This window comes from Sinohyriopsis cumingii, chromosome 14 (genome assembly GCF_028554795.1).
Source record: "Sinohyriopsis cumingii isolate HCF-2022 chromosome 14, ASM2855479v2, whole genome shotgun sequence".
Taxonomy (NCBI): Eukaryota; Metazoa; Mollusca; class Bivalvia; order Unionida; family Unionidae; genus Sinohyriopsis; species Sinohyriopsis cumingii.
Genome location: NC_142974.1, coordinates 69,382,772 through 69,404,497, shown reverse-complemented (window position 1 = coordinate 69,404,497; position 21,726 = coordinate 69,382,772).

Below are 21,726 nucleotides of genomic sequence, written 5' to 3'. Positions count from 1 at the left end.
TCTCTCCAGTATGGATCCTCATATGAACTTTCAAATGACTACTCTGTCCAAAGATTTTATCACAAATTTCACATTTGAATGTTTTTTCTTCTGCATGTATCCTCACGTGACTATTCAAACTACAACTTTGTCGAAACGTTTTATCACAAAGTTCACATTTGAACGGTTTATCTCCTGTATGCACCCTCATGTGGCCCTTTAATGTATAACTGTGTCGAAACATCTTATTACAAAGTTCACATTTGAATGGCTTATCTCCAGTATGTATCCTCCTGTGGCATTTTAATGCACTATTATTGCTAAACATTTTATCACAAACTTCACATTTGAATGGTTTATCGCCAGTATGTAACCTCATGTGCATCTCCAAATGAGCTTTCTGGATAAACATTTTATCACATACTTCACATTTGAATGGTTTATCTCCAGTGTGAATCATCATGTGGACCTTCAAATGACTACCGTGTCTAAACATTTTTTCACAAACTTCACATATGAATGGCTTATCTCCAGTATGAATCATCATGTGAATCTTCAAATGACTACTGTATCGAAACATTTTGTCACAAAGTTCACAAATGAATGGTTTATCTCCAGCATGCATCTTCATTTTGCTCTTCAGTTTCTTCGTACACTTTACCGTTTGTTTAAAGCAATTTAAAAAATACAAACGGAATCAAGGATATGAAAAAAGAAAGTGTATATTCGCAAGGACCCCGTTGACCAACTTTGGAAAGACTATTCCCACGTCTGCCGTGTGATCACAAAAAAAGACCACCATGCATGACGACAGGTCAACGAATTAGGGACAAATAAAAAATATCACCAGTTACGTAAACTTATCAAAACATAGCAAATTCCACTCAATACTCTTACCGGTTTGGCTGATAATTTATTGGTATTCCAAAGCTCATAAAAAAAGAAATTGTTCCATAGTATATATTCCGTATGATGGCCTTGTCATAAATTTCGGACGTCTGTTTTTCAATAACAATATTCGCTATGCGATTGGTGTCAATCTCAGTTTGGATTAAAATCGTTTTGATATTGTGTGCAAACAATTATGGTCCAGCAGGTGAAATTAGCAGTTACACATTTTCTCTAAGAGAATGAAATTGGACAATAACAATACATTTTCTTTAACATTGCAAAGTTTTGTTATCATGGACAGCCATAGTAAAAAAAAAAATTAGAAAAAAATGTTAACATCTAATATAATAATCAATGTTCTGTTGTTTAGTGGAAACAAGTCGATCTGTCGCCTGAAAAAGACGGCATCCACCCCACTCCTCGCATTTTAATTTTTAGTGTAGATTATACAAGAATTACGTTGTTCACATTTAAACTGAATTTCAGCGGAAACCTATAGCAGCATTTGAACATGTCTCTAAGGATTTAGTACATACAATCGTGATGAAGAGTGCACTAAAGTCCTGTGAACTCGATCCAATTCCAACATCACTGAGTGCTTAGATCCAGTATTGCCTTCACTAACTGATGTTATCAATACCTCTCTCTCATACGGGGACTTCTGAACATTTTTCAAAAATTGCCATTATAAAGCATCTGCTGAAGAAACCAACACTCGACCATAACGATTTAAAGAACTACCGTCCATTTTCTAATCTCCCATTCATAAAAAATATCTTAGAAAAAGTTGTTCTATCCCAACTTGTATCTCATCTGAATTCAAACAGTCTTTTCTAGCAATTTTCAATCTGCATATCCCCCTTACCACAGTACTGAAACTACTCTTTTAAAAGTAGTTAATGACATTCACTTTGTTTTGGATAACGGAAAGATTACAGGCATGACCCTACTTGATTTGTCTGCAGCATCTTACACAATATACTATGCTATATTATTTCACCGTCTCAAGCATGTATTTTACATTCATGATACAGCCTTTCTGTGGTTCAAGTCCTACTTGGTCAACAGGATACAAATCGTGTCTGCAAATGGAATACACTCCAGCAGAGTTAATCTATGTTGTGTTGTTGCACAGGGGTCTGTTCTTGGACATCTTCTCTTCATTATATACACTCAGCCGCTCTCAAGTGTGATAGATCACCATCCAGTGTCTCACAATTGCACGCTGACGACACCCAAATATACAAATCTAGCCACCCGACTGAAGTTGATGCTACCATCCAAGGTGTAGAGAGGTGCATTTCTGATGTGAAATCATGGATGACATGTAACAAGCTGCAGATGAATGATGATAAAACTGAGGCCATTCTGATCACAACACAAAGACTTTCTCAGCCACATCCTTTACCTCAAACAATAAATATCAGTAACAACAACATTAAGTTCACACAATCAGTACGAAACCTAGGTGTCACTTTTGACAGTACTCTCACATTGCACCAACATGTCATGTCAAGGCTGCATATCTTGAGCTGAGACGCATCAGCTCCATTCGCAAATATCTTTCAGTTGATGCCACTAAAACACTTGTGTGTTTATTAGTACTTTCAAGAGAGTACCACGACCAGAGCACACCTCCCCGCTGCTCTGTACCCTACACTGGCTATCCATTCGATCCAGAATCAAACACCAAATTTGTTCTCTGTGCTACTTTTAAATGACGGACTGCAGTCCAACATACCTATCCGACCTCACCCATGTGTATACACCAGCAAGATACTTACGCTCCTCTTTTGACAATCGTATACTCATTATTACCTTTACGAAAATGAAGTCATATGGACAGCGTTCTTTTGCATACCAGGGCCCAGCAACATGGAATGAATTGCCCATTGAACTTAGACACAAAGACACAGTGATCCCATTCAAGAGTGCTCTCAAAACTCACTTATTTCGACTTAAAGAACAAACTTAATGACCTAATAATGTTCCCTACCTTAAATATTTACGTTTTTTTTATGTTTTCTAATTTCATGGTGTTTATTTTCTGTAATAATATAATTATATATGTTTTTTATGTTATAGGTGTTGTCTAATGCTGTAAAAGCGCTTAGAGCTTCTAAAGATTAGGCGCAAAAGAAAGTCTTAATTATTATTATTATTATTATTATTGCGAATATATATTTTAAGTGAATGCTATGTTACCTTTAATCCAAGCAGAAGTACGTTATTCCGATTTAATGTCCGAATATATACGCAAAATAACACAAAAGTAAACAGCTGACACATTCAATAAATCAACTATTTTCAAACTTTTTATACACTTTTCTGGCAACTCGTCCGTGTTTATGAAAAGAAAATGAGTTTACTCTGAGTGATTAACTGAACACCTTTGTGGGTGACAATACTGACAAGTTTTCCCCCACGAGATTCACTCAGTATTTATTTGAATATTTCGGTTGCTACCGATTGCGAAGGAGTATATCATTGTATAAGTTTTAATTACAGTACTTTTAAATACTGATGCAGTTGCAACCACGAATACATTTTGCAGATCAGGTGTGTGGCAGTCGTACAAATATCCTTATGTACATTACACGCCCTGCTGCTTTCCGGATGAGGTACATGACGGCCATTCGTGGCTAAAGTGAGAGTAGTCTCGGCCTATAAAAATGCATGAAATTCGTCACTTCCTTGAGAAGTAAAGTCTTGGGATATTGTTCTGCCATAGCACGAAGAAAACAAACTGCCCACAAGTCCACAGGACAGGAATTATAAGAGCTTGTGAAAAATATTGTGCGAATATGCAGGAATACTCATGATAAACATAAAATACTACCAATAAAAACCCCAAAACTAAAGAGACATAAAGACTTATCACACGTGTTGCACTTCCAGAAAAAAATGACGCAGAGCAAATAATTAGCGGAGTTAAAAATATTTCGAAACCAGAAGAACAAAAACAAGAGAAAGACTGTTTCTGGAATGTTCTTACCAAAAGGGGACAAAAGAGATTAATTTGTCTGTAATACCCGCGGGAAAGAGACCCATAATGGCGATGACGATGATGGCCTTAGATATAAGAAATAGAGATTTCACCAAACTAGCGGAAGTGGTGAACAGAGAGAGAAACACTATTACCGTATGGAAAAAATGAACATAAGGTGAAAACAGTCAATATTAAAGATCCAGCATAGAAAGATAAAAAAAAAAACAAAAAAAAAAAAACAAAAAAAAAACAGAAGGGCTCCACATATCAGATACACCAATAGAAATACCTTTGGAAGCCACAGTGGAGCGGTTCAAAAAGAGGTTCCAATTATAAGTAACAAATGCTATAATGGATGCCCAGATAAAAAAGGATTCAGAATTTTAGAGATCGAAAAATAGAAGATTAAATCGATGAAGAAGGTTTTTCTTCTGCATGGATTTTTTGGGCACAGACGAGTTATTGATACCACATAAAATGTAACTAATTTGGAAAAGTAGAATATATAGGAAGGAAATGTTCAATATCACAAAAATAAAAGACAGCATACATCAACGAGCAAACAGTATAACTAAAGCAGAATGGCAACAAACCGAGTAAATACAAAAAATAGCCAGGACAGTTCGAAACCAACAAAAACAAAATGAATAGAAAAACACAATATGGAGAAACGCCAGCAGCGAAACGAAGAGAAGCAACATCAAATATAGCAACAGAGTCAACATAAAATGCAGCAACAACAAAAAAACAAGTAACATAAAGACGAATCCGAAAAGGTCAGTTCATATATAATACAATAACAGCAACAACGGAAAAAAACTTTTTATGCAAATACTATAATATGCAGAAAAATACACAAAAAACAATAACACAAATTTTAGAAAAAGAATACTTCATAAATATGCTATAAGCATATAACACTACAAATACAATGCCTCTAGGTACCCATACAATTAGGCAGGGGGCATCCCAGTAATGTTTAGGAACAAAAATACATATAAAGGATAAAGAGATGTCTCTTACTCCACCCCCAAAAAATTGTTCCCTTCATTAAACATCTGTCCAGGAAACATGGTATGTATTCCAATGAATAGTGCAACGATACGCTACATGGGAATCTTGTCTTGGAATATCATGTGGACTAATGAATGAACCATTTTGATTGTTAAGTGCAGAAGGTTTCATTTGCAATTGCATTATTATGTTTGATTCAACTGGGGCCAGATTGTGGGTGCTTGACTAAGTTAGAATACAAAATATAATTTGATTTTGCCTGCTTTGTCCTAGCACTTGAGAGAGTTTGGATTTGTGTGACCAGTCATGTGTATTGCCCGTGTGTCTGGAGCTCTAAAAAGTAATACGACCTGCGTGTGTGTGTGTGTGTGAAAATATTAAAGGATTAATTTGCATCAGTTCTACATTGGAGAACGTTCTATGGTAGGAAATGATACGATACTGTGCAATACAACATACCTACTGGGTACAATTCTAACGAAGTGTATAGTGACATCAGGACATTTCTAATTCATGACTTTGTTGGAAATTTACATTTCCTGTCCAGGAAATATGGTATGTATTCTTATGATTAGTACAATGTTACGCATCATGGAAATCTTTTCTTGGAATATTATGTGGATTAATGAATGAACCATTTTGGTTATTTGCCGGTTTCATTTGCAATAACATTATTATGTTTGATTCAACTGGGGCCGGATTGTGAGTGTTTGACAGAGTTAGAAGAGAACAGTCAGATATGAAACAATTTGGTTTTGCCTGCTTTGCCGTAGCACTTGGGTGAGTTTATATTTGTGTGGCAAGTCACGTGTATTGCCTGTGTGTCTAGAGGTCTATCAAGTAGCTCAACCTCTGTGTGTGTGTGGTTGTTTGAAAATATTTTGTATGGTGTTATCAAAGTTTGATATACATTAAGTTGCTTTATGAGTTAATTTCATTTAGTTACATATCAGTTGTTGTTGTTGGGTGTTATAATGACTCCATCAGACATAGCGGATGACAACAAGGTTTTCTTATTTTTGATAGTAGTTCATAGTGCTTGGACAACATGACCGAGATGACAGGATTGAGATATCTATTGAGATTGAGCATCAGTGAGATACGAAAAGTAAGAATACCATATCAAAATGTATAGATTTATCAAAAGCATGGGTGAGAAAATCAGTGATTTTGTTGTACATTTTAAGATTTATTTTTACCCCTGAATTTCCTTTTTCATTTTCATACTTCTGATGATGATGATGTCATTTTTATAAAATAAATCTTTCCCACATAATTTAAAATTTTAATGTCTTTTATGAATACTCTTAGCCGCTACAAAGTTTGAACAGAATTTTCACGCAACGAGTTTGTATATATATACAATATCTTTATGTCCTCTTCATAGCTTTTATTTCATATAAACTGCTTTCATTTTTCACGTAAAGAATTGTACCCAGTTCACATTAAAATCAATACAATTACTGGATTATTTTAGCAAGTCATCAAAACTAAAAATGTAAAGAAACTAAGTATTTGAATCAGTTTTCTTAGAATCTAAACACATTCGTATCCTGGATTGCATTACCATAACATCAACGGTAAAACTCTTAACACACGATTCACGTCTGCAAAGCGGGCCGACATGGACACAATAATTAACATCAAATATTGAATATTAAATCACCAGTGGAAGAGGCAATTACTTAGCGGCAATAGTGAAAACAAGGATACAAATTTTCTGAAAGCTACAAACAAAACTGCTGAACTGAAAGCAAGTGAAAGCATTAACAAACCTACTAAACTAAAAACTAAAACACAATACCTTATAATGTGTATTCTCCAGAATATATTGTCACGTGCATCTAGAAAACACCACTCGGCAAAACAGTTTATCACCAACTTCAATTACAATGGTTTATCTGCAGTATGCATTTTCATGTGTGCCTTCAAATGACCACTGTAGTTTCTTATTTGTTGAATTGGAAGACTTCATATCAGTACTCTGCCTAAACACTGTATCCCGCACTTTACACCTGAATGCTTTATATACAGTACATGATTTTTTTGCTCATATATTTTATATCTGAATAGTGGCCCACGAGCTGCATGTTATACCTTGTCGAACGGCTTGAAGTCACAGAGTCATGATACTAATAATAATAATGTGGACTTTGTATAGCGCTTAATATTTAGAAGCTCTAAGCGCTTTACACCATTAGACAACACCTATAACATAAAAGACATATATAATGATATAATTACAAAAACAACACCATGAAATTAGAAAACATACAAAAGATGCTGAACATATTTAAGGTAGGAAACATTATTAGGTCATGAAGTTTGTTCTTGCAGTCGAAATAAGTGAGTTTTAAGAGCTCTTTTGAATGGGATCACCGTGTATTTGTGTCTAAGTTCAGTGGGCAATTCATTCCACGTTACTGGGCCCTGGTATGAAAAAGAAAGCTTCCATATGACATTGTTTTCATAGTGGGAATAATGATTATACGATTGTCAGAAAAAGAGGCTAAGTATCTTGCTGGTTTGTACACATGGGTGAGGTCGGATAGGTATGATAGACTGCAGTCCGTCAACGAAACGTTATCACAGAGGACAAATTTTGTTTTTGATTCTGAATTGAATGGACAGCCAGTATATGGTACAGAGCAGCGGGGAGGTGTGCTTTGATCGTGGTACTCTAAGTATGAGCCGAGCAGCTGCAATTTGAACTTTTTTAAGTTTCTGAAGTAGATATTGAGATGAACCAGACAGAATTGAATTACAATAGTCCAGTCTTGAAAGTAATAATGAACATACAAGTGTTTTAGTGGCATCAACTGAAACATATTTGCGAATGGAGCTGATGCGTCTCAGCTCAAAATATGCAGCCTTGCATATGTCCATGACATGTTGGTGCAACGTGAGAGTACTGTCTAGAGTGTATTCCATTTTCAGACACAATTTGTGTCATATGGACCAAGTAGGTCTTGAACCACATTAAGACTGTATCATGCATATCAAATACATGCTGGAGACGTTGACGTAATTTATCATGGTTTATTGTGTCAAATGCTGCAGATAAATCAAGGAGGGCGAGGACTGTAATCTTTCCGCTATCCAACGCAGTGAGAATGTCATTAACTACGTTTAGAAGAGTAATTTCAGTATTGTGGCAAGGGCGATATGCAGATTGTACATTGCTAAAAAGCCTGCTTGAATTCAGGTGAGATACAAGCTGGGATAGAACAACCTTTTATAAGATTTTAGATATAAATGGGAGATTAGAAACTGGGCTGTAGTTCTTTCAATCGTTATGGTCTAGTGTTGCTTGCTTCAGCAGAGGCTTTACAATGGCAGCTTTGAAAAATGATGGTAATTCTCACTGTAATGCAATGCTAATAGTCCAAAGACTATTCACTGTAATCCAAAGAATATAGTCCAAGGACTTGCATTTTGTTTCACATATATCAGTATGTTACTTTAGAATATGTCCAAAATTACGTAACACTCTAAAATCTATGAGACTAAAAAGCAAAAAATACCAAATTACAGTCGCAAAGGCAAAATTGTTCATGACGTTGATAATGATATTTAACAAGAATCAACGACATGACATATCGTTAAACCGCAGTGAGATGGAATATTTTGTACTAAGTACCGGTTAAAGGCAAATAGAGTATGAAATTTGTTCTTTTGATATTTGAACTAAGTACCTGGCTTTGTCCGGATAAGAGACTATAGAGTGTAAAATTAGTTATTTCGATTTGTAATAAGTAGTGGTTCAAAGCCGATACAATGTGAAATCGTGCAAATTATTATATTTTTTCTGTTTCCTATCATCGGCAAACTCGAACGTCCAATATTTAACGAAATTTCAATGAACTTATCATGGTCTTTATATTATTTTGTCTAAAGGGAAATATTTTTCAAGCTGAATCGATAAATAAATAAATTATAAAAATGCACGAGGAAATTGCAGAACCTCTTGTCAGACTTTCTGTTCAGGATAAGGGAGACAACCAGATGAAATATAAATATCTACCAATTCAAAAGAAAGAGTTATCTTTCATGATCCTTCTGTATACACTAAGAATAAATATTTGCAGCCAAGATATACTAGCTGAAGAGAAAATGGTACCCAACAACATGCATTTATCATTATATTTTATTATCACCTGATTGTAATTCTGACTGGTTACAAACCTACAGATATTAATAGAAAAATACATCTCGCTTGACCAAACGTCCAAGCTACATTTCTGATAGTGCGCAGTAGATATTATACATTTTCAATATTTGATTGAGTTCTCGTAAAACGCCTCCTGTCGAAGAAGACGATATACTCGGCAAGTACTTACAAACTGAACAGTTTAGAGACCGTCATTTGTATTCTTGTACTTCTATTTCGTCTGTGCTATTACCTTATAGACCCATTTACAAGTCTACGAAACTGCAACACGAACAAACCCCAAGTTGTCGCACCGTCACATAATACGATATAATTAGGTCGATGAAATTTATCAGGATTGTTCAAATCAACAAACAACAAAGATCCCAATCGGATAATGCATATGTAACGGCATTTCATAAACAGTGTTTTGTGCAGTTGCACTAAACGTATAAGCTAGTATATAAGGTATTATTTAAGAATGCAACTTTTTATATTAGGCATTTCTGTGATAGAAAACTTACGTTACTAAATTTACATAAATCAAAGCATCGGTCTTATGATAATATTTACAGAACAAAATGTTACCACTTCGGAGCCAAAATAATCAATATATTCTTTGAAAATCTACATTACAGATACAAAGCTGATGTAAACTATTTTTGGATGGAGTTGTACTTATATATATATATATATATATATATATATATATATATATATATATATATATATATATAGCATTAAGTAACAGACATACTAATCCACAATTCTTTTGGTCAGTAAAAGCTGTGCAACCTTATTAGTTATTATGTACATATCCTTTTTCCATAAATAACGTTATATTGTTAACCGTTCGGAGCAGACGGATGCAAAGAATCAGCTCAACTTGTACCTATTGTATCTATAATTAATGTCTCAAACTATGATGAATAAACATAGCTGCAACGGTTAGTTCCTAATGCAATTTGATATGCTTGCTTGACATTACGGGGAATTGCAGAATCTATTTATTATTGACGAAGTAATATCTGCTACCGCATTGGCTGATATGATTGCACATTTATAGTGATATCTAGCACTGGGACATCATGCCACAGACACGTAACATAATGTCCCACCCAGTCACATTATCCTGACACCAGGCCGACCAGTCATAATACTAGCCTCATAATGCCGAGCGCTTAGCGAGGCAGCTGCTAGTACCATTTTCATTATTCCATGACATGGCTCGGCCGTGGTTAGAACTCGCGACCAGCAGCATCATGGCGACACTTTGACCACTATGTCACCGGAGAGGTCGAGTCATTCCTTCTATAACTCATAAAATGTAATTACAATGTAATGTTGCAATTAATATCAAGACGTTTGTAGAAATGGTTGAAATGATAACGTTTTTGTACTGGTTTAATTTTAACACGTGCGTACAGTACCAATCGCTTATACTCAAGTTTATCAAAACAATTTATAATTTATAATGCAATCTTCTTTAAAGAAAAACTCTATATAACTGCTGATGGCTTGTAAAACCTTTGTCTTATCAAGCAAATAACTTGGAGCACGGATAATCCGATGAGTAGAAGGTTGAAAGATTTTGATACATACATCTTGGGTTCCTTTTATTTGTTTAACATTTATGAACTAAAGTTTATGCAGAAAATTATTATATATGCCCCATGTGTATAACACATAATACAATAGTTACCTGCGATAAATCCGAGTTTTATTTTATTCCCACACAGTTGTCGGGGCCCCAAGTGGCCGAGTGGTCTAAAGCGCTCTCCGTTACGGATCACTGCCATCTCACTTCTGTCTGAGTGGGTTCGAGTCTCGGATTCAGCCAATGTGGGTATGTGAGAAAGCTTGCCAGTAGCTTCTCGTGGGTCGGTGGTTCTATCCGGGGTTTTCCCGGGTTCTTCCTCCACCATTAATACTGGCCGCCATGTATAGCCTATCGTGTGCTGAAAAATGGCTTAACACCTACAACAACACACATCTGTCTTAGAAGTTGCTAAAGTGTGTGTGTGTGTGTGTGTGTGTGTGTGTGATTTGGATTGTTAACGTAGTTTTAACAATTTTTCAGTCATATCACTACGATGTCTGCAGTGTGACAGTTTATAGTCATGTCTAGGGGCACCTTACCGCAGACATGTATCATGATGTCCCACCCAGTCACATTATCCTGACACAGGGCCCACCAGTCCTAACACTAACCTCTTAATGCTGAGCGCCAAGTGAGACAAGTGTTAGTACCATTTTTGTAAGTCATTGGTATGACTCGGCCGGGGATCGAACCCACGACCTCCCGCATCCTAGGCGGACGCTCTAGCCACTAGGCCACCGGAGCGGTCGTAATGCCACGAGCGATATTATTCAGATAGGAAAAATGAACATTACATTAAGATGGGACGAAATGCACTTGCGCAATCTTAATTCTGTGCTTATTTTTAATGCGAAATATCAGTTGCATTTTGTCGAATATATGAAGCTTAATTCTAGTTTCGATAAAATCTGAGGAAGTTATAAAACAGCAACAACTAACGGTAATTAAAATGGTAAATAACGGACGAATCCATTGAAACCATGCTAATTGCAGAAGGAAATCTAGTCTTTCATGATTATATCAATACCACAGCCACTATTGCTATAATATATAACAAGTAGCATACACAATAATATTCTTTCGCGAATCAACTGGAAGAGCATTTACTTCTCTGACTCGACACTTTCATAAAGTGCGTATGTTCCCCTCACCCTCATAATGGTGCATGCAGGCATTTGTATGGAACACTGATCAGTCATGTAGAGAGACGTTATATTAAAACATTCGCATTAAAAGCGTCATTGTATTTACCGTCGCTAGTGTATGTTATGTCTTCTGGATTCAGTTAAAACAAAACTGTGAAAATGCGACACACACACACACACACACACACACACACATATATATATATATATATATATATATATATATATATATATATATGCCCGCCCACCACACAATTGATAACTGAGTCGTTGTTGCTAAAGCAGTGACTAATCGAACTGTTGCTGAATGATGCTCAAAATAAAGAAATATATAACGCTATTTATCTGTATTATTAACATGGAGGTTTATTCCTTCTGTACCACCGTACTTACAAGCAAGCAAATTATAACTCTAAGCCTGATTATAACTGTGCAATTCACAATCCCGTGTGAACTTAGTTTTAAGTCGAGTCTTACAGCAAATGATATAAATCATGATCAGCTGATGTGCCTATACATCAGGGTCTGTGGTACTTGTTTTACTGATTGCTATTAACAAACTGCATCTTTTCAGTTCGGTCGGTACATTATGCGACTTAAGATATGTGTAGCTGCATTTACAGTTCGACCCGACGTACAAACGAATACAAAAAAGGTACAATTTCTTTCGAAAATGTTGAATCATCCTATAACTGGTGGACAAGTGGGTTAAAGCGCTTGTACTTGAGAGATATGTGATGTGTGGAGCTATTCGCTGTATTGGTTATGTTTCGGTTTGGAACGAAATCTTACTCTAATCCGATTATTTGCGTAGAGGTATATGCATTTCTTTCACATAACCGTATTTTCATCATATAATATTGAATATGTGGTTAAGATTTCTCCGCTCTGTCTCTATTTGCATTCTAATTTGTAGCTTTTACTTATATTTTTGTTTGGCCTCAGACTGCAAAATGTTGAAGAAAATGCAAAATAATTGATTTAAAATATAGCAATAATATATTAAATATCCCATATATCTGTGTCCTTTTGAAAGTTTTATCGTATGAAAGGTAATGTATATATCCCCGATTTTCATTTCACCAAGATATCTAATATTCGTGGGGTACGTTAAGAAAATAACTTATTTCAAACTCTATTCACTACTATTGTTTTATCTGCGTAACCATTGTATAGTTAGGAACTGTTTTTAAACATTACCCTGACCGATTTTTTAAAAAGCGGCACCATTTATATTAGTTTGGGCAAGAAAGTACTTACTGATTATTGAAATCTATTTCTAAAAAGATACCACCCTTTTTAATTTAGTGCAGAGTAAACAACCGAACTATCCAACACATAGTCATCAATTCTTAGCATGATATACGATTTTGATGTAATGCCACTGACACTTATTTCAATCAGAGGAATTCATGTCTCAGGGACTACGGTATTTACATGGTCATTATAACCTTTAGTTACGTATTACTGTTTACGTTTAACTTACCCAAGGTCAACACTGAGTTATAAATATATAATGGTTTATATCGACACAGTTGTTTATAGCCTTATGTTTTTTAATATACTGTTTAGTCATACTTAGTTTTGTAATGTGTCAATTCCTCTATTACTAACCTTAGGGGTGTCGACTGAGAGTGCAATTTGAACAATCTAATCGTTAAGACATGATTTGCCCGAATAAGCGTAAATCAAACTGGAAGATATGCAATGGTGCACCGTTTCAAATCACAACGTTCTAGTTCCCTGAATGTTTCTTTACTCTCTTTACCCCATCCATCCAGGCCCTTATTATATTCCCATAAGCCTATTTTACTATTCGTAGAGGGTAAGCATTAATTTCATTGATATTAAATTTAAAATTAAGTAACCCTAATATAATGCCAAGGAAATTGTTGCAATACATGTATTAAATACACTGATAATTCCTTCCAGTCTAAAACATTTCATGATTATATTGAATCAGTAACAATATAAAGTATAATGTAAGTTTCCATCACTGATATGTAAACAAAACTGTTTTGAAATCCTATATTATGGATATTGTTTGTTCATTCTTTATTATATGCGGTAGGAACATCCGTCTTTTATCGATGAACAAGAATGTCTGCCTGCCATTTTATGATTATTTATGATCACTTAATACATCATTTGCTGTTTTCTGGGGATTCTGGCAAGGAACTTCACACACACATCAGTCCTAACAATATAGATATCAGAAGAAATCAAAAACACTCAACAAATATCCATATAATTTAAACAATGTTTTAATATGAAAAGCCAGGCGCATATATATATATATATATATATATATATATATATATATATATATATATATATATATATAAATAAACAAACTGATATACTAATACTGTTGGTATATCAAATTGTGATCCTCCCATGGCTCAGTAATACGAATAGATAAACATTCTTTCAACTGCAGTCCTATAAATCAATGATGATATATACATGTGTGTGTATTTATACATATGGAATAAATTACTATCGCCATATTTAATGCAAATTCATAAGTTTAGATATATCATGTCGGCCATCAGCTTGAAACTTGCTTTTTAGCCATAATGTCTATATCCCACGACACTAGGTGCGATAATGGAGCAGAAAACCACTGGTTTTTGATTGGTCTCATTTCTTTATTATAATCTGTCATGGATAATAATTTAGCATATATTCAACGATAAGAGTTGAATCACATATCTGTATGATTTTGATCTCAATGTGATCATGGGCAAAATTCGACTCTTATCAATATATGTCCATCAGAAAATAACTTTCCATTCAGATAATGGGAATATTGTACTTGCTGGCAAAGTAAATCTTGAATACAGTTTTATAGTGATAAGTTATATCTATTGAGCCTTCATGTAAAGTGTTGGCTAGTAATTATCGAATTACCGACGTGGTACACGTTATCTGGTTTAACCTTTGCTATGCTCAATGTCTCAACGCTTCGAGTTAGAAACATATTTAATTGTTTGATTTTCTGCACAGTTTAATTAAGTTAAATGATTTTCTGTTTGTTTCACATCACAGAAGAAACGTTCGTGCTGAAAGCGCGGAACTCAAAGATATAACGACCAAGGCACTAATGTTGGTAATCTTATTTTGACAGTACTAAGATAATGTTCACAATTAAACAGTTAAAATACAGTGCATATGGTTCCCAATTGGAGTATGGCTACTGTTACAACGGAAAACAAAACCGTATATAAGATTTAAAATTGGCAAATATTTTCCTTCTTACATTTTCTACAAATAAAACATTAAACTCTCTGCGTTTACATCAAAGTAGATAGTGCTATGATTTGAATGTCCATTTTACTATGCCATGCTAAAGACGAATAAATACTGAATTCCATTTGATAGAGGAGAACGTAATTTAAATTTGATTATATGAACCAACTGTGTTGAAAAAATGAAAGGCTTATATAAGAACGTTTTGGACATTCAAATATTGTATTTTCATTGTACTGAAATCAATGTTACATTGTTGAAATATGTGTAATGCCTGAACGGCAACAAATCTTAACAAGTCGCTTCACAAACCACATATTTGATATGAGCTTTTCGTTATCTGTATCTAGCAATTTTTTTTATGAGCCTATCCGGCCAATTCCATATAGACCTTACGGAATATACGAAATAATTTTGTGTGCAGATTACTCAAGCTGTTTGACAAGAGACGTACATTACAACACAATAGTTACCATATCAGTGTAAGCAATTATCTTTGTGCCTGCCGACACGAGACAGGAAATTTGATACTACAATGGTAATAATGCAACATGATCCGTTAGTACAAACATAACTGAATTTATCGCAGGTAAGATCGAGTGAACTATACAAATCATTTTGCAGGCGCTTTAATTGTTATTCAGAATTGAGAGCACAACATATATCATACTGAACGCATCAAGTATAAAGTATAAAATAATCTCAGGAAACATGATAACACACGTATAAGACAGATACACAGATCCATATATTTACCTTTGTTGTAGTCTTGTTGACTGCTTCCTATAAGTTGTCTTTACCTATAATGCTAGTACACCCAGTCCATCGGACCTTATATCCTTTCTACCTTCTATCTATTCATTTACTCCCATTGAAACAGTAACAGAAATAAATAAATAATTAAATTAATATACATATGTGCGTCAATTTCTCTCTGTATCTGTGTAAAGTCAAAATCATTACTAGAGTACAGTCGAAGGTTTTGAACCTAATTCAAAATTGATAGCCAGTATTTGCTATTTTTAAACAACATACATTTCGAAAAGATAAACACTACGGTAAATATTTGTCTTACATTAGTAATATATAAATTGGGTTACAATGGGTCGCCATCGGTTCTAACCGGAATGTAACATTACGCAGTTATCAAATAAGTCTCAATGGTTTTAACTGGGATTATCACAGCAAGCCTCCATTTCGACCACGACACATTTGTCATAAGATCTCTATGGGCTTTAATAAGAAAGTAATCTTAATCTCTTGGTGAAATGGGATGTATCTGTATGAGGTCTAGAAAAAAAAATGTACGTACTAACATAGCTTTCACATCCATCAAATTTTCAGAATTGAAGAGCATGCGGAAAACAATAATCTGTGACTCAACATATATCAACATCTTGAATAAATATAATATTAAAACTACATAGATCTACTAACATAGTTTTCACAAATATCAAATATTAAGTATTGAAGCGCATGCTGAAAACAATAATCGGCGAAATAAGCGTCTCTATACACAGGTTACATGCTGAGCGAAACTGATTTCGAGCTTCCGCCAATCAGACGCTGTCTAATATAATTCAGTCAAGATGCAGTTTCTATCCACATGTTTGTTTTCAGTGGTGTCACTGATGTTTTAGCGAAAACTGTTCCAGAAGAGAATAACCTCAGTTTAAGTTTGGACGATTTATTGGCTTCTTCGCAAGAATGTTTACAACATTCTTTACCGGAATGTATCTGTTCATTTGTTTCTTATTTTGCTTCAGAATGCTCTTCCAATTTTTGACTTTATTTTCATATAACAAGAGTTTAGCGACAACGATAATGGAAGGGTTGTAAGACACAACTTGTCATATATGAATATACAGGTTGTTCGTTATGGTATAAATTCATTTATTTAGCAAATGATGGCTATAAATAATATACAATGTCAAGACCTAGGTATATTTATTATAAAATCCAAAATCTTGTAAACCTTTTTCTTGTATCTTTATATGTATGGATATTTAGCATGTACCTTATACAATTAATGTTCCCAAACTATGAAATAGCACACGAGGTAAGTAAGTATTTTCATGGATCATGCCGACTGGCATTTGTTGGCATGATATTTAATTTTAATGATAAATACTGACAATATATCCATATCGGGAAAACATGAACGTAACTGAAAAACAGTTTTATATATAGATACATAGTATATTAAGAGTGCATCAATCAAATTTGATTAGTGGATGCCATTCTTATATTATTTCCCAAAAGCATTTGTTTTTTTTAGCCTGATCTTGATTCTTCACCAGGGAACTCATAACTATATCACTCACTTTTGACGCAGCGTGCGACTTATTTTTCTTTTACGACTGTACTTTTCCAGCCACAATAATATGATGATTCTTTCTAGTTTTATTTTCCTCAGTCAATCTGCCGTATTTGATCTCGTTCCATTTCGAAGGTCACTCCCATGTTATCCAATGTATCAAGGTGCTCTTCGGAAAATATACATAACATTGTCTGTGCCTGCTTGATAAATCTGTATGATGCATTCAACGTATAGAATGATCTCAGTTGAACCGTTAAATTGCTTGTATCCCAGACTCTTGGCGTATTAATGTCGTTGTTGTAGACCTCCGTAAATTCCTTCAGAATGTTCTGAGAACTGATCGCCTCACTATTGCTCGACATTTGTTTATTAACCACTGCACCATTTCTTCAATACAAAATATCCTCAGCTTGCCTGTGCATCCTATTACATAGCCTCTGTGCAGCAAGCATATTTATCGATCAGAGCCGCTGATACAGTAAATTCATTCCTTTATTGTCCTGAGATCACAGAGTGTACCAAACTGATGTCAAAGCACGAGCAGTAGTATCAAATGGTGGGTTGTGCCTTTTTTGTTTTAGAAACACATCAGGGAAACTTAAATTTATCGTAGACTCTATCCCCCATGACGGTGTTGACGTATGTGGACAATTAAAATTGATAAACATGCTCGGTGTACTGAAGGACTAACTATAACCTGGAGAGGGGTGGAGGCTAGGACTGGTGGCATAGATCCAAGATGACAAGAAAGGCAAAATGACCACTTCGTACTACTTTTATCCAAAACGCGTCATCTGATAATGAAACACCGGGTTGATTTGTCAAAAATGCGTCAGTCGGTTTTCAGAAAATGACGAACACTTTTGAAGTTTACAACACTTGTAAATGATGACAATGACACTTGTATATGGCGCAAGTTCCACGGTAGATTCAATGTAAAGCTTATTGAGTATCTGTTCTTACTGTCTGAATAAACACCTGCAGATTAAGAGACCTTGCTCGGAAAATTCATTAAAAGAGGTGTCCTTGTGCAGCATGTGAACCAAGAAAAAGACTGTTTTATTTATCAACCAATTCCTACCCGCTTATCCTTTTCGACGAATAATGAAAACAACAATCAAAGCTAAAACAGACGAAACGTAACACTCACTCAAACAAAGAAAAAAGAAAAATAACAGTGATTTTAACGTATTCACTTACATCTCATGCTATATACAAAGGAAGACTACAGTAGGTATGTAAATAGTTTGTTTGAGCTAATAAAGTATGTGGCATAAAAAATAAATGACTGATACTATTATGCATTTTTTGTCTCTCGAAGATTAAGTTCAATAAAATATTACTAGTCTATGCTTTTAAAATAAGTAATAGAAAATAGAGAAAACAAGAAGTTTTTGTAAAATTAAAAAAAAAAGTCCCTAAAATACAAAAGTGAAAAATGAGAAGAAATCTTTTTTTTACGGTGTTGCGAACTGAAATCTAAAAATGATCCAAGAATAAGAAACACAAGTCCTCTCAATAACATTTTCTAATTGAATCTCAATTCAAATCCCGATGAAATTCAAGATGGAAGGCGATGAAGTTTCTGTTGTGGTCACCGAAGTGCTGATGCGTCAACAGTCTCTTTTTGAATCACATAATATATTATTCCAGTTTTGAATTCAGTATAAATTCCAGTAAATATCTTTATCCAATTATTTTGTCAGATCATTTTTAAATTTCCAGAGAAAATGATCACTTGATTTCAATAATTTGAAGAAAATAAAAATTCAGCCCAAACTGGTCACAAGATAATACAACATAGCGTGACAACTGTTTTATGCCCAATTGACAAACCTTTATTATAAAATCAGTTACACCACTAAAACGCAAAATAGATTCACGGATGGGGGTCAAGAGTTCATTCTTCTGTAAAAAAAGAAGTTTGTTACTAATTGGCACATGATAAATATGACGTAGTCCAGGTATAACCTCGACAAGATTAAATGATTCTTACTCTTAGACAAATACAAAACGTTTATGAAGTTGTTAAATATATAAAATGAAAGGTGAATAAATCTGCTCATACACATCGATTCTAATGAAGCTATTTTTAGTTGTTTACATAAATGAAACAATATTTAATAAACAGGACAATCAGGTCCAGCAGAAATGAGCTTAGTTTTGGACAGGTTCAAGTCCAGTAAAGAAAGTTACATTGTAATAGCATGTAATGAAATATATTTATATAAAAAATATATCAGACAAATAATCAAAGTAAACATGCCAAGAAAACATTGACGTTAAACATTAAGAAGTCACATTATATGTTCTCGTGCCTTGTTATGTCGATATGCACGTATTTCTTTCTGACCATATATATATATATATATATATATATATATATATATATATATATATATATATATATATATATATATCCCTCTATTATGACACAAGAAACTGATGTTGCAATTCTGGAAATATTGAAGAAAATAAAAAAGGAATGGCTCTAATGGATGCTGCTAAAATGTTAAATGAGGTTACGTAATTTATTCTATGTATGTACGCATATATAGTACAAGGACAGTGTCTTATCATAAGGATACAAACTAATAATATTTACACAAACGTTAACGATTAGGACGAACACACAATAAAGCGTTAAATGGTTTTGAATATGTACACATACATACATACATACATACATACATATATACATACACACACACACATACGTACGTACGTATATACATACATACATACAGACACACACACACATACACACACACACAGACAGACATACATACATACACACACACACACACACACACACACACACACATATATATATATATATATATATATATATATATATATATATATATATATATATATATATATATATATATATATATATATATATATATATATATATTCTATCACGATCAGACGGGTTGTTAAGTAGAAAGTGTCTAGATAGGCCACTATTTTTATGCATGAAAAAATATTCAAATTATTAATTGAAAATCCCAGATTACATTACTGACTAATACATAGTTTGTCAAGACTCTATCTTAACTTAACTACCATAGAGTTATCTGCTTTTTACGGAGATATCCATGACTGGTGGGCTTTAATCGCTAAGAAACTGAACTGAAGATTGTTTTTACTGTATAATTGAAGCCAAAGAAAAATTTTCTAATGGACATGTTTTCGAAAGGATTTTTTTTTCTCACTTCAGGCAGATTGTCACATTTTTGTACAGATACATATTTAGAGGGTGAATAGTTTGCAATTAAAGTCAGAAATAAAGGAACAAAATCTAGATAGACAAAAGTGCATAATTTCTATTGAGAATCATTTAGAAATAAACCTCTTTTCGGAATTATTGATTAAAGTTTATTGTAAGCTTATGCACATGTTGGGAATATGCGTGGGATATTGGCAATATATATCATTTTGGAATTTCGAACTTAGGATCTACTGCTTTTTCCAGTTAACATGTAACATCGTATTACACATGCATGTTTCTAAGGATAAACGTGGTTACAATCTGAGATCTATTTCTTTTATAGAGGCAAGATTTCCACTTAAGAAAGTATGTAATATGTTTATTAGAACTGAAGAAAACGCGGATAAAATTATGGGACCTCTCCAAATCGCGTGATGTGTGTGATCTGAATTTTTAACGTAGCTTTAACAAGTTTTCAGTCATATCGCTACGATGTCTGCAGCCTGACAGACTATAGTAATGTATAGCACTGGGGAATCATGCCGCAGACATGTAGCATGATGTCCCACCCAGTCACATTATCCTGACACCAGGCCGACCACTCCTACCACTGACCTGATCGCCAAGCGAGGCAGCTGTTAGTACCAATTTTGTAAGTCTTTGGTATGACTCGGCCGGGGATCGAACCCATGACCAACTGCATCCTAGTTGGACGCTCTAACTACTAGGCCACCAGAGCGGTCTCACCAAAATGTAGATATTGATTACTTAAATATGAGTAAATACCAGTGAGTACTATTAACTGTTTTCAACAGAAAATAAGGATGTCCGATCATATTTCTTAGCAGTTACGTGTTGAAAATTTGAGACACGTATATATGCTTTACCTTCCTTTGTACATATTTGTTCCACGGAAATGTCTTGTTTATAAACACCAAGTACATGTAACGAAGCCTGTCTCAACCAAGTATATATTGGAGGTTAGATAGTTATAATTTGTTCAAGGCAGGAGTATAACCTGTGTCGCCGTCCGAAACACAGAACTCGTATACGAGTGCGAAAACTTGCTGCCACCATTGTCGAAGGAAATGATGTTAAGTGCAACACTTTGTATCATTTAGAGTCTGAAGCCACGAAAATTTGAAACTCATGTTTTGATCTTGACAAAATCT